The 13,508-nt window shown below is 41.8% G+C and overlaps 1 protein-coding gene and 1 long non-coding RNA gene across 4 annotated transcripts in view; one reads left to right on the plus strand and one right to left on the minus strand.

Moving 5' to 3' along the window:
• Nucleotides 1-13,508, plus strand: part of CXXC4 (CXXC finger protein 4) — a 260,319-nt gene that overhangs the window by 182,491 nt on the left and 64,320 nt on the right. The gene's annotated exons all lie outside the window — the stretch shown is intronic.
• Nucleotides 421-5,596, minus strand: LOC137503884 (uncharacterized). Its single transcript, XR_011019364.1, has 3 exons — nucleotides 5,311-5,596; nucleotides 1,091-1,218; nucleotides 421-950 (listed from the first exon to the last, which is right to left on the minus strand). It is a non-coding gene; the product is annotated as an uncharacterized lncRNA (long non-coding RNA).

The raw sequence follows: 13,508 nt of genomic DNA on the forward strand, positions 1-13,508 counted from the left end.
AGTATCTTTACAATACGAGAAGAGGGTTTCCTATGGCAGTGTGTTTATGAAAAGTATACTGAACGGTAACTTTTATTAAAACTCTTGCGAAGGTGGGGTGAAGTTAAATGCTTTATTACACACTAAACATAGAGGAACTGTAGTTGCAGTGCTGCCCACAGAGAGTGCAGTGGGAAGCGGTCATCAGGGTCAGGTGATCTGCTTAGATTTAGGAAAGGATCTCCAACTCTCCTGGACATAAGAAGCTGCAGGATGCTGCCTGACAGAAGTCACAGCGGTACTTACAATATATGAATTGCTAAGAGAAAAAATAGGAAATGGACAAAAATGCGTGCAGTGCTAATTAATGCAAATGTACTAACATATGTATTTAATAAAATGGAAGCTGTACAAGGGCTTTAATACATTTTCTCTGTGGGCTATGATGTATGTGCAAAGATTTACCTATTCACTGATCTGCGTTGCTGGTCCAAGATAAGCATAACTGCAATTACCAGGAATGTTTTCACAGTGATCTTTTTATTATTCAACACAGGTTTTCTCTCAGCATGTAGATCCCCAGAATATTTTATGTTGCTGCTGAGGACTATTAATGAATAGTGTGCACAGACATAAATATTGCTCCAGGAACCATGTGGTTTGTGACAACAGTAAAAGAAAAACTATGAAGCATAGCAAAGAAGGCTATTGAGGGAATGCTTGACATTCTTCAATCCTCAAATGCCCATGAGCGAATAATATCAAAAGGGGGTTTCTATTCTAAATAAATCCGGACCCTCACTTCCATAGCTTAGGAGTAGTAAAACAGAGGGCCCTACTCCCACTCCTCAGTAGGACTGTGAACCACACATTCACATTCCACCTGTATGCCACTGCTTCAGAAATATGTCTTCATCGTTTAGGTAACGGATTACACCGTTCTGTGATTGTTCAGGCTTTGTATGTTCTTTCTAGGGTGGAAAGAAAGGAATAGGGGACCATATAAAAATACTAAACAGAAGAATTGTCCTTCTTATTTCATCCACTAAAACCTGTTAGCTGGGCTAGACAGTCTGTATGAGCTAAGCATCAATATCAGTGCAGTACATACCTTTTTTGTCATTGGCATTGTTCTCACATGTCCTTGGTTTCCAGGCCTAGTTCTTGTTTTGTAAATTCGACCCTGATTTTTTTTTAATCTTCAGGAACAAACAAAGGTGTTCTCATCTCTGCAGAGACCTGAAATAGACAAGGGCAGGTGCTAGGGGGGAGTGACCAAATCAAGCAAATAGCAATATTAACCCCTTGTGCTCTCATGAAATCAAGCAACCAGGTAAACAGATATAAAAACCTCTAAAGATGTTGGAAATGGAGGGCTTTAGTTATCAAAGCACTGCATTTATTTGTATTAAAGGATACCTGTAACCAATGGATGGGGGTAGTTACATTCTCCCTTAAAGGAGTTATCAGGCAAAAAAAAGAGTTTTACTTACCTGGGGCTTCTACCAGCCCCATGCAGCCATCCTGTGCCCTCGTAGTCACTCACTGCTGCTCTGGTCCCCCTCCATCAGCTCGTTTAGTTTTTGCCAACCTCGGGGTCGGCGGGGCCGCATTGCGTAAATTTTTTTACGCATTCCGCTGGTGCAGGAACATTAACACATACATTTTTACGCGTTAGTGTAAAGTCTCCGAGCGGCAACAGCCGCTCGGAGACTGAAGGCGGGGCTGCGCTACGCCCCACAAGCAAGAGATGTGCGCACAGCCTGCGCGCAATCTCCTGCAAAACAGCCCCAGGACTTTACGCCAATCGGCGTTAGGCGGTCCTGGGGCTGCCGCCGCGGCCACGCCCATCGGCATGACGCGGTCGGCAAGAGGTTATAAACCTGAAATCAGATTTTGATCAGTGGCATAGCAATAGGGGATGCATTGGTAGTAACTGCACCAGGGCTCCTGGGCCATAAGGGCCCCCTCTAGGCCCTCTTTCAGCTTCTGTGTTATCTCTTTCTTGGGGTTGTGCTGGTAATAATCAATCCTTTATGCATTGAATAATTGTAACCCTTGCTAACACCTCTGACACAGGCTGTCCTTGGTAGGTTTTGGAGTCCATATCCATTACTGTATTATGGTTAGAGGCCCAATGTAAAACCTGCTGTGTTCTTTCTTGTAGGACTGATGTGGTGCTGTGATCTATGTATACTGCAGTGGCCATTTGTGGATGCTTGGCATCCACCTATCCATTACACCCTAGGTTCTCAACGTGTGGTACGCGTACCCCAGGGGGTACTTCTGATGGTTCCAGGGGGTACTCAGGCTTGATATACTTAACCAAGAATAACACATTTAGAGTTTTAGAAACTGATAAATCTTATTTAAGCAACACCAAATTAGGTGTTTTAGCTAATTAAAAGCTATAGTAAATGCTTGGAAATGATTTAGAACCAATTATAATGTACTACGATTAAATATATATTTGTCAAGGGGTACTTGTGATAAGGTTTACTATACTAGGGGGTACTTGGTAAGTACAGAGTTTTCAAAGGGGTACATTCCAATAAAATGTTGAGAAACACTGCATTACACCATGCAGAGGATATCAGCAGCCTCCAAATAAGGCTATAAATAATGTACCAACTTTGTGTCATGTGAAATTATTGATCAGAATCAGTTTGGGCAAAAAAGTTGATTGTTTGCATGGACATTCCCTGTACGCTGGCACTGCACCATCTGTAGCCAGCTGCTTTGAGTCTTTTCAACCAATTACTATTACATCTCCCTTCAACAACTGATGGTGAGAGGTCCATTCTGTATCATTCTTCTCCCTATTCCACGGGGCAGTTCTTGCTGCCTACCGTAGTAGACTTAAGTTTGTCTATACAGGAATCAATGTGGAGATAATGGTTAGGCAGTGCCAAGCTATCATCTCATGTCTGTATTTACTCTTATGTCTGCTGCCATGTTTACTACTGCTGTGTTTGTCTTGTTGGGGTTGCCTTCATGAAGGTTAGAACTGCTGGAGACTGTCCAGTATATCTGAAGATATGGGCAATTAGAAATTCTGTAATTCTGTGGGTAGGTGACTTTATGATGAGAGGACTATAAAATGTGTTGACTTCCCTTTAAAAAAAAAAATATTCATCCTGCATGTACAAGTGCCCATTAATGGTAATTTTTTTCATCAAATGTGATCTTTCAACGCGATTTGAACAATCGTAACTAATCGGAAGACAATTATTGATTGTTGATCATAAATGTGTTGAATGATTGAATCTAAAGGAAAAATTGTAATGTTAATGGGCACTTTTATACTGATCCTCCTGTGGCATGTGAATGTACCGCCCACTTGGTATATTACTGATAAGTCTGTTTAAACCTGAGCCTAAAAGTTAGTACACATGGACAATTAGTGTCACCCGCAAAGATCAGAACTCCATCTCTCGGGTGATATTTAAAGGCTGAATTCTGTACAAACACATCACAAGCCATCTCTGTTGCTATGGAGAAGGGAGGCATTCCAATGGCACAGCACACAATGGAGCAGAATAGAGTGGGTGGGGTGAGGATAGCAATGCCCCAGCCTGTGCTCGGCAAAGCTGATCCACCTGTCCAGATTTCTTGGCAACACATGGGAGGGGGTCTGCCACACGTTACATTGTTGGTAAAGTCGGGCCTACCCAACCACCTCTGTCAATAATCATCTGGCGTGTGTACAAGGCTCTAGTTCTGAGCACTTTCTGCTGTTAGAAAAAGGCATTTTGTCCACTACTTTCCTTCTTTGCACTGTTTATGTTTGCGTATCAACCTGATTATGATTAGAATTTTCTTTGCTCACTTTTGGATGTAGTTGGGCTTTGGTGCAGATTCCCTTTAAGAAATAAACAGAAATCAAGTTATATTCTGGAAGTAACAAGTTAGTAATACTGCTGCTGGGATTTCTGCATCAAGTTGTCTGATTTGCTGCTGAAAATGATATCCTTGTATATTTCTGCCATAGGTTTATGTCAGTGTGAGAGTTTTCATCAACTCCACTTTCATAAGTTGATTGTAATTACATGCCAGGAATGATCCGTGCTGACATCAGACATGTATAGGTTTTTGCATTGTTTTGACAAGAAATTGCATCTAATTAGCAGCCATGTAAAGATCTTGTCTGCATTTAAGAGACGTTTCATCATTGTCGGAAATAAAGTATCTCTACCAATGGGAAAAAAAACTAAAAATATATGTTTTGCGGAATTAAACAATCCATTGAATTTACTCATAATTGAAGTAGGAGTGACAGGAGACAGAGAGGTCATTTTGAATTGAGGTGGTATTCTTTGTTTGCAATTTTGTTTTCTACAGAGAAAGGTTAGCTGTACACACTGATCAGCCACAGCACTAAAAACACTAAGAGGTGACGTGAATAACACTGATTATCTTGTTAGAAGGGCACCTGTCAAGAGGGGGCATATTAGGCAGCAAGTAAATAGTTCTTGAAGTTGATGTATTTGAAGCAAGAAAAAACTGGCATGGGTAAAAATCTATGTGATTTAGACTAGATCCAAATTTTAATGGTTAATGACGAAGTAAGGGCTCATTCACACTACATGCTCTGCTATCAGTCTTGACGCACTGCGCTTAGTATGCGATCTACATGGTAACATGAAAGTCCATAGACGTTCATGTTAAACTGTTCAGAATACAAAAATGTAAGGTGAATTCTGCTCTACCTCCGCTGCTAAGACCGTACTGGAACCAGGCGACCTGAACCCATAAACACAAGAAAAGAGGAAGTTCTGCACAACGTCTCTAGCAAAAATCTTCCAACTTTATTGACATGTTGAGACACACTGGTCCTTAATCAAAGTTATGATTAGGGACCAGTGCATCCAAAACGTGTCAGTTACCTGGCTATATGGGTTTTAAGCTGATTTTTTGCAGTCTATGCAGTTCTGATGTTCGTCCATGTCTGTCTCCTGCATGCTTTGCCGAAATACGGATGGCAACGCGTGTAATGTGAACGAGACCTTAGTTACCAGAACACGGAGTGCATTACAGCTTACTGCTTTTGGGTCTGTGTAGCCGCCAACTAGACAGAGTATCCATACTGGTGCCTGTCCTCCAATGAATCCAAAATATCTGCACACTCACTGTAGACCAAGTCCACTTTTATTCAAAGATAGTGACACAATTCCATTCCATAGACCAACTATTCGTTTCGGGAGCCCAGTGGCTGGTGACTGGTCACCATTCTGTGATAAACCTTGACGAAGAGGACCCCACGGGGCCCCAAAACGAATCGTTGGTCTATGGAATGGAATTGTGGACTTGCTGCTCTGATCCTGCACCTACCAAGTGGTGTGTGATTCTTCTTCTGCAAGTGTTCTCCAATGAAAGTGCCTTCAAAGGACACAGGATCACTAGAACTGGACCACAGTAGAATGGAAAAAGCTGTCCTGGTCTGATGAATCATGTTTTGTTTGGCCTCCAAATTTCTTAGAAACCTGTATGAACAAACATTTGTGCGATGTCCTGGAAAAAGAAGCCTGATCCATGGAGACCCCACCCTGCAACTTAGATGACTGAGATGATCTGTTACTAACATCTTACACAGATACAAATGGATACCTTCTTAGGTCTTGGGGAGACATAACATTTGGCAGTTATTTTTAAAGTTGTGGCTGATCTGTGTATGTAGTTATACTGGAAATTGGCATAACTGCCACTAGTAGTTGTCCTATTTTATGGTGTTTTCAGAACCTCTCTCGAAATCTCGCAAAAATGTGTGCATTTTGGGCATCCGTAACATTAGTTTGTGCACTTAGCAGAGACACTAATTAACTCACCTAAGAACCATGCATAGTTTGTGGGTGCAAAGGAAAGGTTTAGGAAACACCGTCTTGTAGCAGCATCATGGTGGGAATTTGAGAAGGGTAGATCAGTGGTGCAAAGTCATAGACTATAGCGTGTGAGAGTACGGTGAATTGGTCTGTTCCAGACATTTCAGACCCGGCTTTAATTACCGGCTATGAGATTGTTTTAAGGTGTTATTTTCTTGACTTTTTTCCAAGTTTTAAGCAGCTAATGATTTTGAAATCATCACAATATCTGTGTGTGGGTGTTGATTGCCATGACTTTAAGCATAAGTTTCCATTCTGCAGACTGAGTGGATGGAGTTGATAAATCAGATCTGTGCTGTATTGCAGGGCTTTTCAACTCTGTCCTCAAATACCACCAACACTGCATGTCTTGTAGAAAACCACAAACATACACAGGTGAGGTAATTCGTGTCTCCGCAGAGCTGATTAACTACCTTTGTGGATTTCCACAAGACATGCACTGTTGGTGGTACTTGAGGACAGGGTTGAAAAGCCCTGCTGTATTGGGTGCATGCACAGAACACGTGAAAGCATGAATTACCGAAATGTATTATTATTTTGAAAACAAAGCACCTCTTTCTTGACACGGGTAATCCTTTGTTCTCATGTTCTGTCTTGTTATTTTATAGCCTAAACTAATGGCCATGTTGTCTGGCTACCAGGAGCACTGTTGGCATTGTGATTAATATGCAATTGCTCAAAAAATGTGGAAATATTTTCCCATTTTTGTCAGGGCTAGCGCTACCTTTGAGGCAAAGGGGCAGAGCCTGTAGGGGCCCCAAGGTATCTCCCCCCTCTGCAGAGGCTTTGGCAGAGTAGCGTCTCAGCTGCCCCAGTGGGCGCACTCCTTTATCAGTCTTTGGCTCCTTGCACTCCTGTCTTCATCCACCGATGGCTGCATCTTCTCTATGACCTGCAGCATGCTATTGCGTTATAACTTGCACCGGGTCACAGAGGAGAGGTACCCTTGCGAGGATGAAGTCGCGCAGTGCATGGAGCTACAGAGTGACAGAGAAGGGCGCCCACCAGCATAGGTAAGAAGACTGTGCAGGGGCCCCAGGGAGCACAGTTCAGTTGGGGGGTGATCAGTGGGGGGTGTCAGCACCCAGCTCAGTGGTCCTGGGGGGAAATTTGGCTTCAACAAAGGGCTCCTACTACCGCTTTTTTGGTTGGGGGTGTCTGTAGAGGGCCCTCGGGTTAATTTTCCCCAAAGGCCCCCTTGTTACTAGAACCGTCCCTGATTGTTGTACATATATAGTGACACCGAGAAGTAGAATGTAGCACTATAGTAGTGTCTGCATGAATCCAGTATGCGTTTACGGTTACAGGATCATATTAAAATGAGTAAACTTTCATGCTTATTATGTAATTGGTTTCTAATACTGTGTGGTGTGGAGTTTCTACCAACTGATAGCACTAATTACTGCCCCATGCGACATTAGGGTGCATAATGACTATGTTTGGCATAGGTGTCAAGAACGTGTATTATACGGTAGTTTTTACTAAAGGCACCCATTAATGATACAATTCCGTGGACCAATCGAACATTTCCGATCGCCACAATAATCGATTGGAAAGGATCGGTTGTGCCCATTAGTGGCTAGATTACTGCTAACCAATCCGTTCAGCTCAATTGTATCGACCACGGGATTGTACTATTAATGGGCACATCTAAGGTGGCTACTAATAGTCCAATCTTTAGCAAAGAATCGGCAAAGCTATAAGATAAATGTGTAATTTATCGATTATTTCACAATCAATGAACCAATCTGTACTTTTTAATCCATCACAACCAAGTAAAACCATTTTTCCGATCTTTAAAATTGTGAGTGAGCGATCGATTTAAGAATTGCTTGCAGTTGATTGGGAACATCATCAGAGTTATATTTTCTGCCAATCCGATCACAATTATGTGATCCTTCGAACCATTCTTGCCTTTAGTGCCAACCTTTGGTCACAACTGTTACCCTTTTGCTTGTAAAACTTTATGAATAACACATAGCTGGAGTCATCAGTTTGTAAAATAAAAGTTATGCATGAAGTGGTTCCCTTGTCACTCTTACCGGGTTACTTCATAACTCATTTGAAAGTACATGCGATATCTGCTGTTTGCCAATGATGGTCACAGAAAAATGATATTCCTCCCCCCCAAGACATTGCCGACTGAACTTTCAGAAAGAGGAAAATAGCCTACGGCAACTTTACTTGACAAGGAGGCAATCAATAGCTCTTACAGTGCTGGAATATGTAATGTGGGTCACTGATACCACAAAAGCACTGTTTTCATAATTTAGAGAACACACAAAACATTAGGCCCATCATGTTTGTACTGACAAGATACATGTAGCTATGAAACTACATGAATCACAGATAGAATACTGATCTATAGAAGCCATTACAATTGTATAACACATTAATTTTGCGCAAGAATTTGTTTCCAAATATACAGTCACGTTAAGTAATATGTTTTGCAACTGAAGAATGTAGTTAAACAGATAATTGCTGTCATTAACAAAGGATAATTAAAAGTAATACTTGCTTATAATTGTGTATGTGGTTTTCAGCTTTGCTGGATAGCAAGATTATATACGGTATATATTAACAGGTTTTATTATGTTCTAAAGTCTCTCTACCTGTACAATGGCTGCATGTGCTACGTGGAAGCTGTAGATGTTTTAAACCAGCAAAGATGCTTTGAAAACTTCTTTCCTTTGGAGAGAATCATTCACATTTTTGAAAGACCATTTTCTGAAGCCCTGCTACAGTGATCGAAGCGAAGGAAAACAGTGCCGGAGATTTCACCACAGCCGGCGCCGCCATAGGTCGTAATAGGAATTACGGCTAAAACGAAGCTAAGACAGTAATTTGGGCGCCGTCAAAAGACGTAACCCATATTACTTTAAAGGGACTCCGAGCAGTGATTAAAAACAAAATCTGAACTTACCTGGGGCTTTCCCCAGCCCACCGTAGGTCGTGAGGTCCTTCTGGCTCCTCTCCCAGTCCCTCCGCAGAAATGACACTGGCGGCTCCTGGCGACACCGGGACTGAGTGTCTGGCTCATCGCGCATGCGCAGTACTGTCACGCCGGCCGCCGTGATGACGCGAGGCTGCCGGCGTGATGACGACTAACGTCATCTTTCAGAAAGAGGGAGCCCGGCACTCGGTTCCGGTGTCGCCGGTTGCCATTTCTGCAGAGGGACCGGGATAGGAGCCAGAATGATGCCAAAGGACCTCCCGACCTACGGTGGGCTGGAGAAAGCCCCAGGTAAGATCAGATTTGGTTTTTAATCACTACTTAGAGTCCATTTAAAAACAGCATAATTCGGCCCCAAGCAATAGCTGGCAGCCAAATTACACCTTACCCCCTGAGTCCATAGTGGCCTGGAGGGGGAATAGTAATTAACACTACCGGGACTTTTGCAAGAACAGGGTGAGACATTTTTTGGCTGTACCCTGCGCCTACATTTTCTGGCGGCTTAACTATATGTATGCAGAGCGATGGCAATGGTCCTGGTACACAATCACAGTCTAGTTTGCAGTGACACCGTTATAGAACCATGAGCTCTAGTGCACATTTTTCTCTGGACGCCTTAGCACATATTACAGTCACATAATAAAGAGAGCCAAAGTCTGTATTTCAGTACAGTCACAGTGTGGGAGAGGTGTGGTTTGATGATTTCCACCATTCAAAGTACCCATAGAAGGAATAATTATCAGTGCAGCACCATTTAAGGGCTGATGCAGAAACTGAAGGAGGACTCTGTAGTCGAGGGCCCCCTGTGCGGTCACAGCCTCAGAATAAGCTATTGCTATGCCCCTTCTAGTTTGTGGAAATAGACTTTATCCGTCTGCATATGCAAGTCACATTTTCTTCTGAGTTATCTCTTAGGAGATCATTTTCATATTGTCTTTAAAATAACTCTTAAAATGGACCTGAACTCTTGCACAGGACTGAAGGAAAACATAGAGAAATGCACCCTGTATGTATTTAGAGAGTTTAGCCTGTCTAATTCCCCCTCATTTGTGTCTAATCACAAGTTGTAATTTGATCTCTCCCCTGTGTCACATGACTGCCACGGCAGATAAGCTCATTTGAAAGCACAGGATGTTAACAATATGTCTGCTTCCAGGAATGCAGGAAGTAGAAACAGTGCAGCTTTATTGTAGGACTTGTATCAGCTGTAACAAATAAATGTTTTCCTTTAAAAGGTTATTATGCTGTTGCGTATCTTTTAGAGTGGAGAGGAAGTTCTGAGTTCAGGTCTGCTTTAAGTAACAAGTACCTTAAAGTTGTTGTAAAGGTACTATTATGAGTATTTTCTTGCTTGCTGGTGGTTCGAAAGGCATTTTATGACAAGGTGTGACAATATAACCTAGGAGAAAAATCTGGAGAAAAGTGAATTGCATATGGAGGGTGTTCAATGTGGAGGTTTTAGTACAACACATCAGCCTTATTTTTGTGTTGACTTTTTAGGGTTTGGCACCTTTATGCTGTCTATATACAGTATTGTACAGTGCTTTCCATAAATTAGACATTAGATATGACATAAAAACCAAATACCAGAAATATATGGAAAACTAGGGTAGGTATTTCCAAGTAAAATAGATAAATGAAGGTGAAAGTACCGTTCCCATTTTTTTTTTTTTTTTCCTTTAAAATGCGTAGAAATTAAAATAACAGTTAGGATAAAAACCCTGCCAATATGAAAGTCTAATTTAGAAATTTCTGCTCGACGGGAAATGGAAGTTAGACCAGCCAAATCAATGTCAGGAGCTGCTGATTGTTATAAAATAAATAAAATAACACAGTCACAAGTTAATTAATTGCATGTTCCTAACTTTGATTTGGCCATTGTCACTTCTGTTCTCTATTAAGCAGAAATGTGCTCAGTCCTCACATTTTCTGTTGAGTGCTAGCCATAGTTGTGATGTCAGAACTTGTGTTAGGGTCTTGTTGGTGTAAGGGCTAAAGCTTTGTGCACAGGCTAGATGGCGTAGATAGATGTAGCGTGTGCATGGTGGCTCCTGATCCCCTCCAATGCATCGGCAAGAGATCTGCAGTGGTGGGTCATTTCAGCCAACAAAAAACTGGCCCTGTTGTTTTCCTACTAACATACTTACCTGTGCTGTTCCATCATGCACCACACTGTCATCCCTCCATCCCCCTCAATAACAACAATACATGTCTCTAGCGTGTAGCCAAGGCTAGCCAAGCAACTGTACAGAACTTGTCTTTGAACTGTGGCTGAGGGATCGAGTCCTGATTTCTGTGTACTCTCTGTAAGTTTAGGCATGAGTTTTAGTTTAGTGCATTCCAGCAAGTCAGGGTCAGCGCTTTTATAGGGGCAAACTGGATGATTGCCCTGGGCCGCTGAGTCAGCTGCTGGGACTCAAGGTCTTTCCTTAAAGTAAACCTCCAGACTAAAAATCTACTCAGCAGCACTGAAAAGGCTTGGTGTGTCTTTACCAGTTTCACAGCATCAGAACTTTGTTTTTCTTACCAAAGCGTCATTTTTAGCTGCACAGAAGCTAAGCTCCGCCCCATCAAATAAAACTGCCCGGGCATTTTTTTCCCCTGATGCTGTGCAAAGCATGATGAGATTTCTGATATTGTTGTTCTCGTTGCCTAGCAACTGGGAAGGGTGATCAGGACACAGGGCAGTTGGAACTGTGTCTCATGCTCCCTGTCACCTCCTTTCAACCAAAAGATGGCTGCCCTCATGAAATCACAAACATTTGCTTGTTCTTTTAAAACAGGGTGGGTAAGCGATTATATTACCTATCTACCTGTATTTTAATTAACATAACTAATGTAACTTAATGACAGTATGTTTGTTTAGGCTGAAGTACCTCTTTAAGTGTATAGAGGTGTTTGGGGCCCCTGCAGACAATTCAGCAGCGGGAAACTCATCTGTCCAGCCGGTGTGTTCTGCCATCAGTCTGTGTGCTCCATGTCTTAATCCCCACTGGTCGCATCTTCTCAGTGAACCAACGGCATGTTATGTGAGTTACATGCACAGGGTCAATGAGAAGAAGCGCTGTTGGGGATGAATACGGGGAGCACATAGACTAATGGAGGAGCACATCAGCTGCACAGATGAGTCACTGCACTGCCGAATACTCTGCAGGGACCTCAGAGACCACTATACACCTAGAGGAAAAAGGGTGACCTGGGGGAAGTGCTAGCTGGCTCTGGGAGCCTGAGAGGGGGCAGAAACAAAAGGGTCTAATGCCACTTATGAGGTGGGTTGTAGGGGAGCCCCATATCATTTTTTCACAGGGCCCCATTGAGCCTAGAATCAGCCCTGCAGTTAGTTGACAGTTAGTATTATTTGTAATTAGGAGAGGAGGGTGGGTTAGTATGAGGGAAGAGTTAGGTGTCAAGATTATTGTTGGGAAGGCAGTGGTGCTGGGGAACATTTACAGGATATCAGGATTTCATTTATTTCTATGGTATAATGCACCTTATCATACTGTTCTAGGAAATCACTGCCAATTTCCTGCATAAGCTGAACCGTACGAATCTACTAAATAACCCTCATACATGCATCTTCAATCCACCTGTCATATTTTTAGAATTTGTAGCACTCATTTATTTTATTTTTTTATTTAAACAAAAGACTCCTTGTAAGTAATATCTAATTTTCTTATATTTTGAAGGGTTAAATATGAATATATGAAATAAGGGCTTTACCCATCCCGCCCAAAAGATATTAATGACTGACAGAAATGAGACAGAGCGCTATTTTTATCAGTAGACAGTAATCCCACTTACCCACGTCACACTAAACCAGATGTGGCTAGAGAATAGGCTATGTCTATCGCATTGGAAGCTCGGGATCATTTAGGATAATCAAGTTATGTGAGGGTTGGAATACTGGGCAGCACGATGACTCAAATCAATCATGAACTGTAGACATGTTAATCTATATTATCTCCTAATGTCACGGAAGGCTGGAGATTTCCAAGTCACCTCTCAAAATATACTGATAAACAAGATTGTTTAATTCAGAGGCTTTACTACATGCCAGCTAAAGTGTACCGGTTTGGGTACAGTGGAATGTAAAAAAAGGCATGATCTGTATTTTTATGTGGAGTACTGAATCAGAGGATACATGAACTTATGTGAAAAGAAACTTATGAAATAATTCATTCGATGTGTACTATGGTTGATAATTAAAAACATTAGCATGAAGATGAGTTTCCTAGTTCTATTTTCAGTTTAAAAGGCTTAATTTTTACATTTCTGTCAGGCTGTCACAGTTGCTTTTTTAGAATCCAGACTCTGCTTTGTTAAGCTGAAAGAGAAAGAGAAGTAATGACCCATTTGAACTTACTGCTATTAATTGTCATTAGAAACCTCACTGCACTGTTTCTCAGCTGTTTTAGCCTCCATTTAGTTTTCAGGAAACTGACTGAATACAACAAGCTGTCGACAAGCTTTTGCATAGATAACTCAAGTTTTGTAACTCTTGCTGTACTGGAAATCAGAAAGGGACTTCAGAGAATTTGTTACTAGGGCTAGTATTATATACACCTGTGTTTATCTCATCATTTCACATGTCACTTTAGGTACAATTTAATCCTGCAGTGAATACAGTACAGGTTATCCTCTGCATTGTCATCTTTTAACCTAATAGAAGTATATATTAGACTTGACAGTAGAACTGT

This window comes from Hyperolius riggenbachi, chromosome 1 (genome assembly GCF_040937935.1).
Source record: "Hyperolius riggenbachi isolate aHypRig1 chromosome 1, aHypRig1.pri, whole genome shotgun sequence".
In the NCBI taxonomy this organism is placed as follows: Eukaryota; Metazoa; Chordata; class Amphibia; order Anura; family Hyperoliidae; genus Hyperolius; species Hyperolius riggenbachi.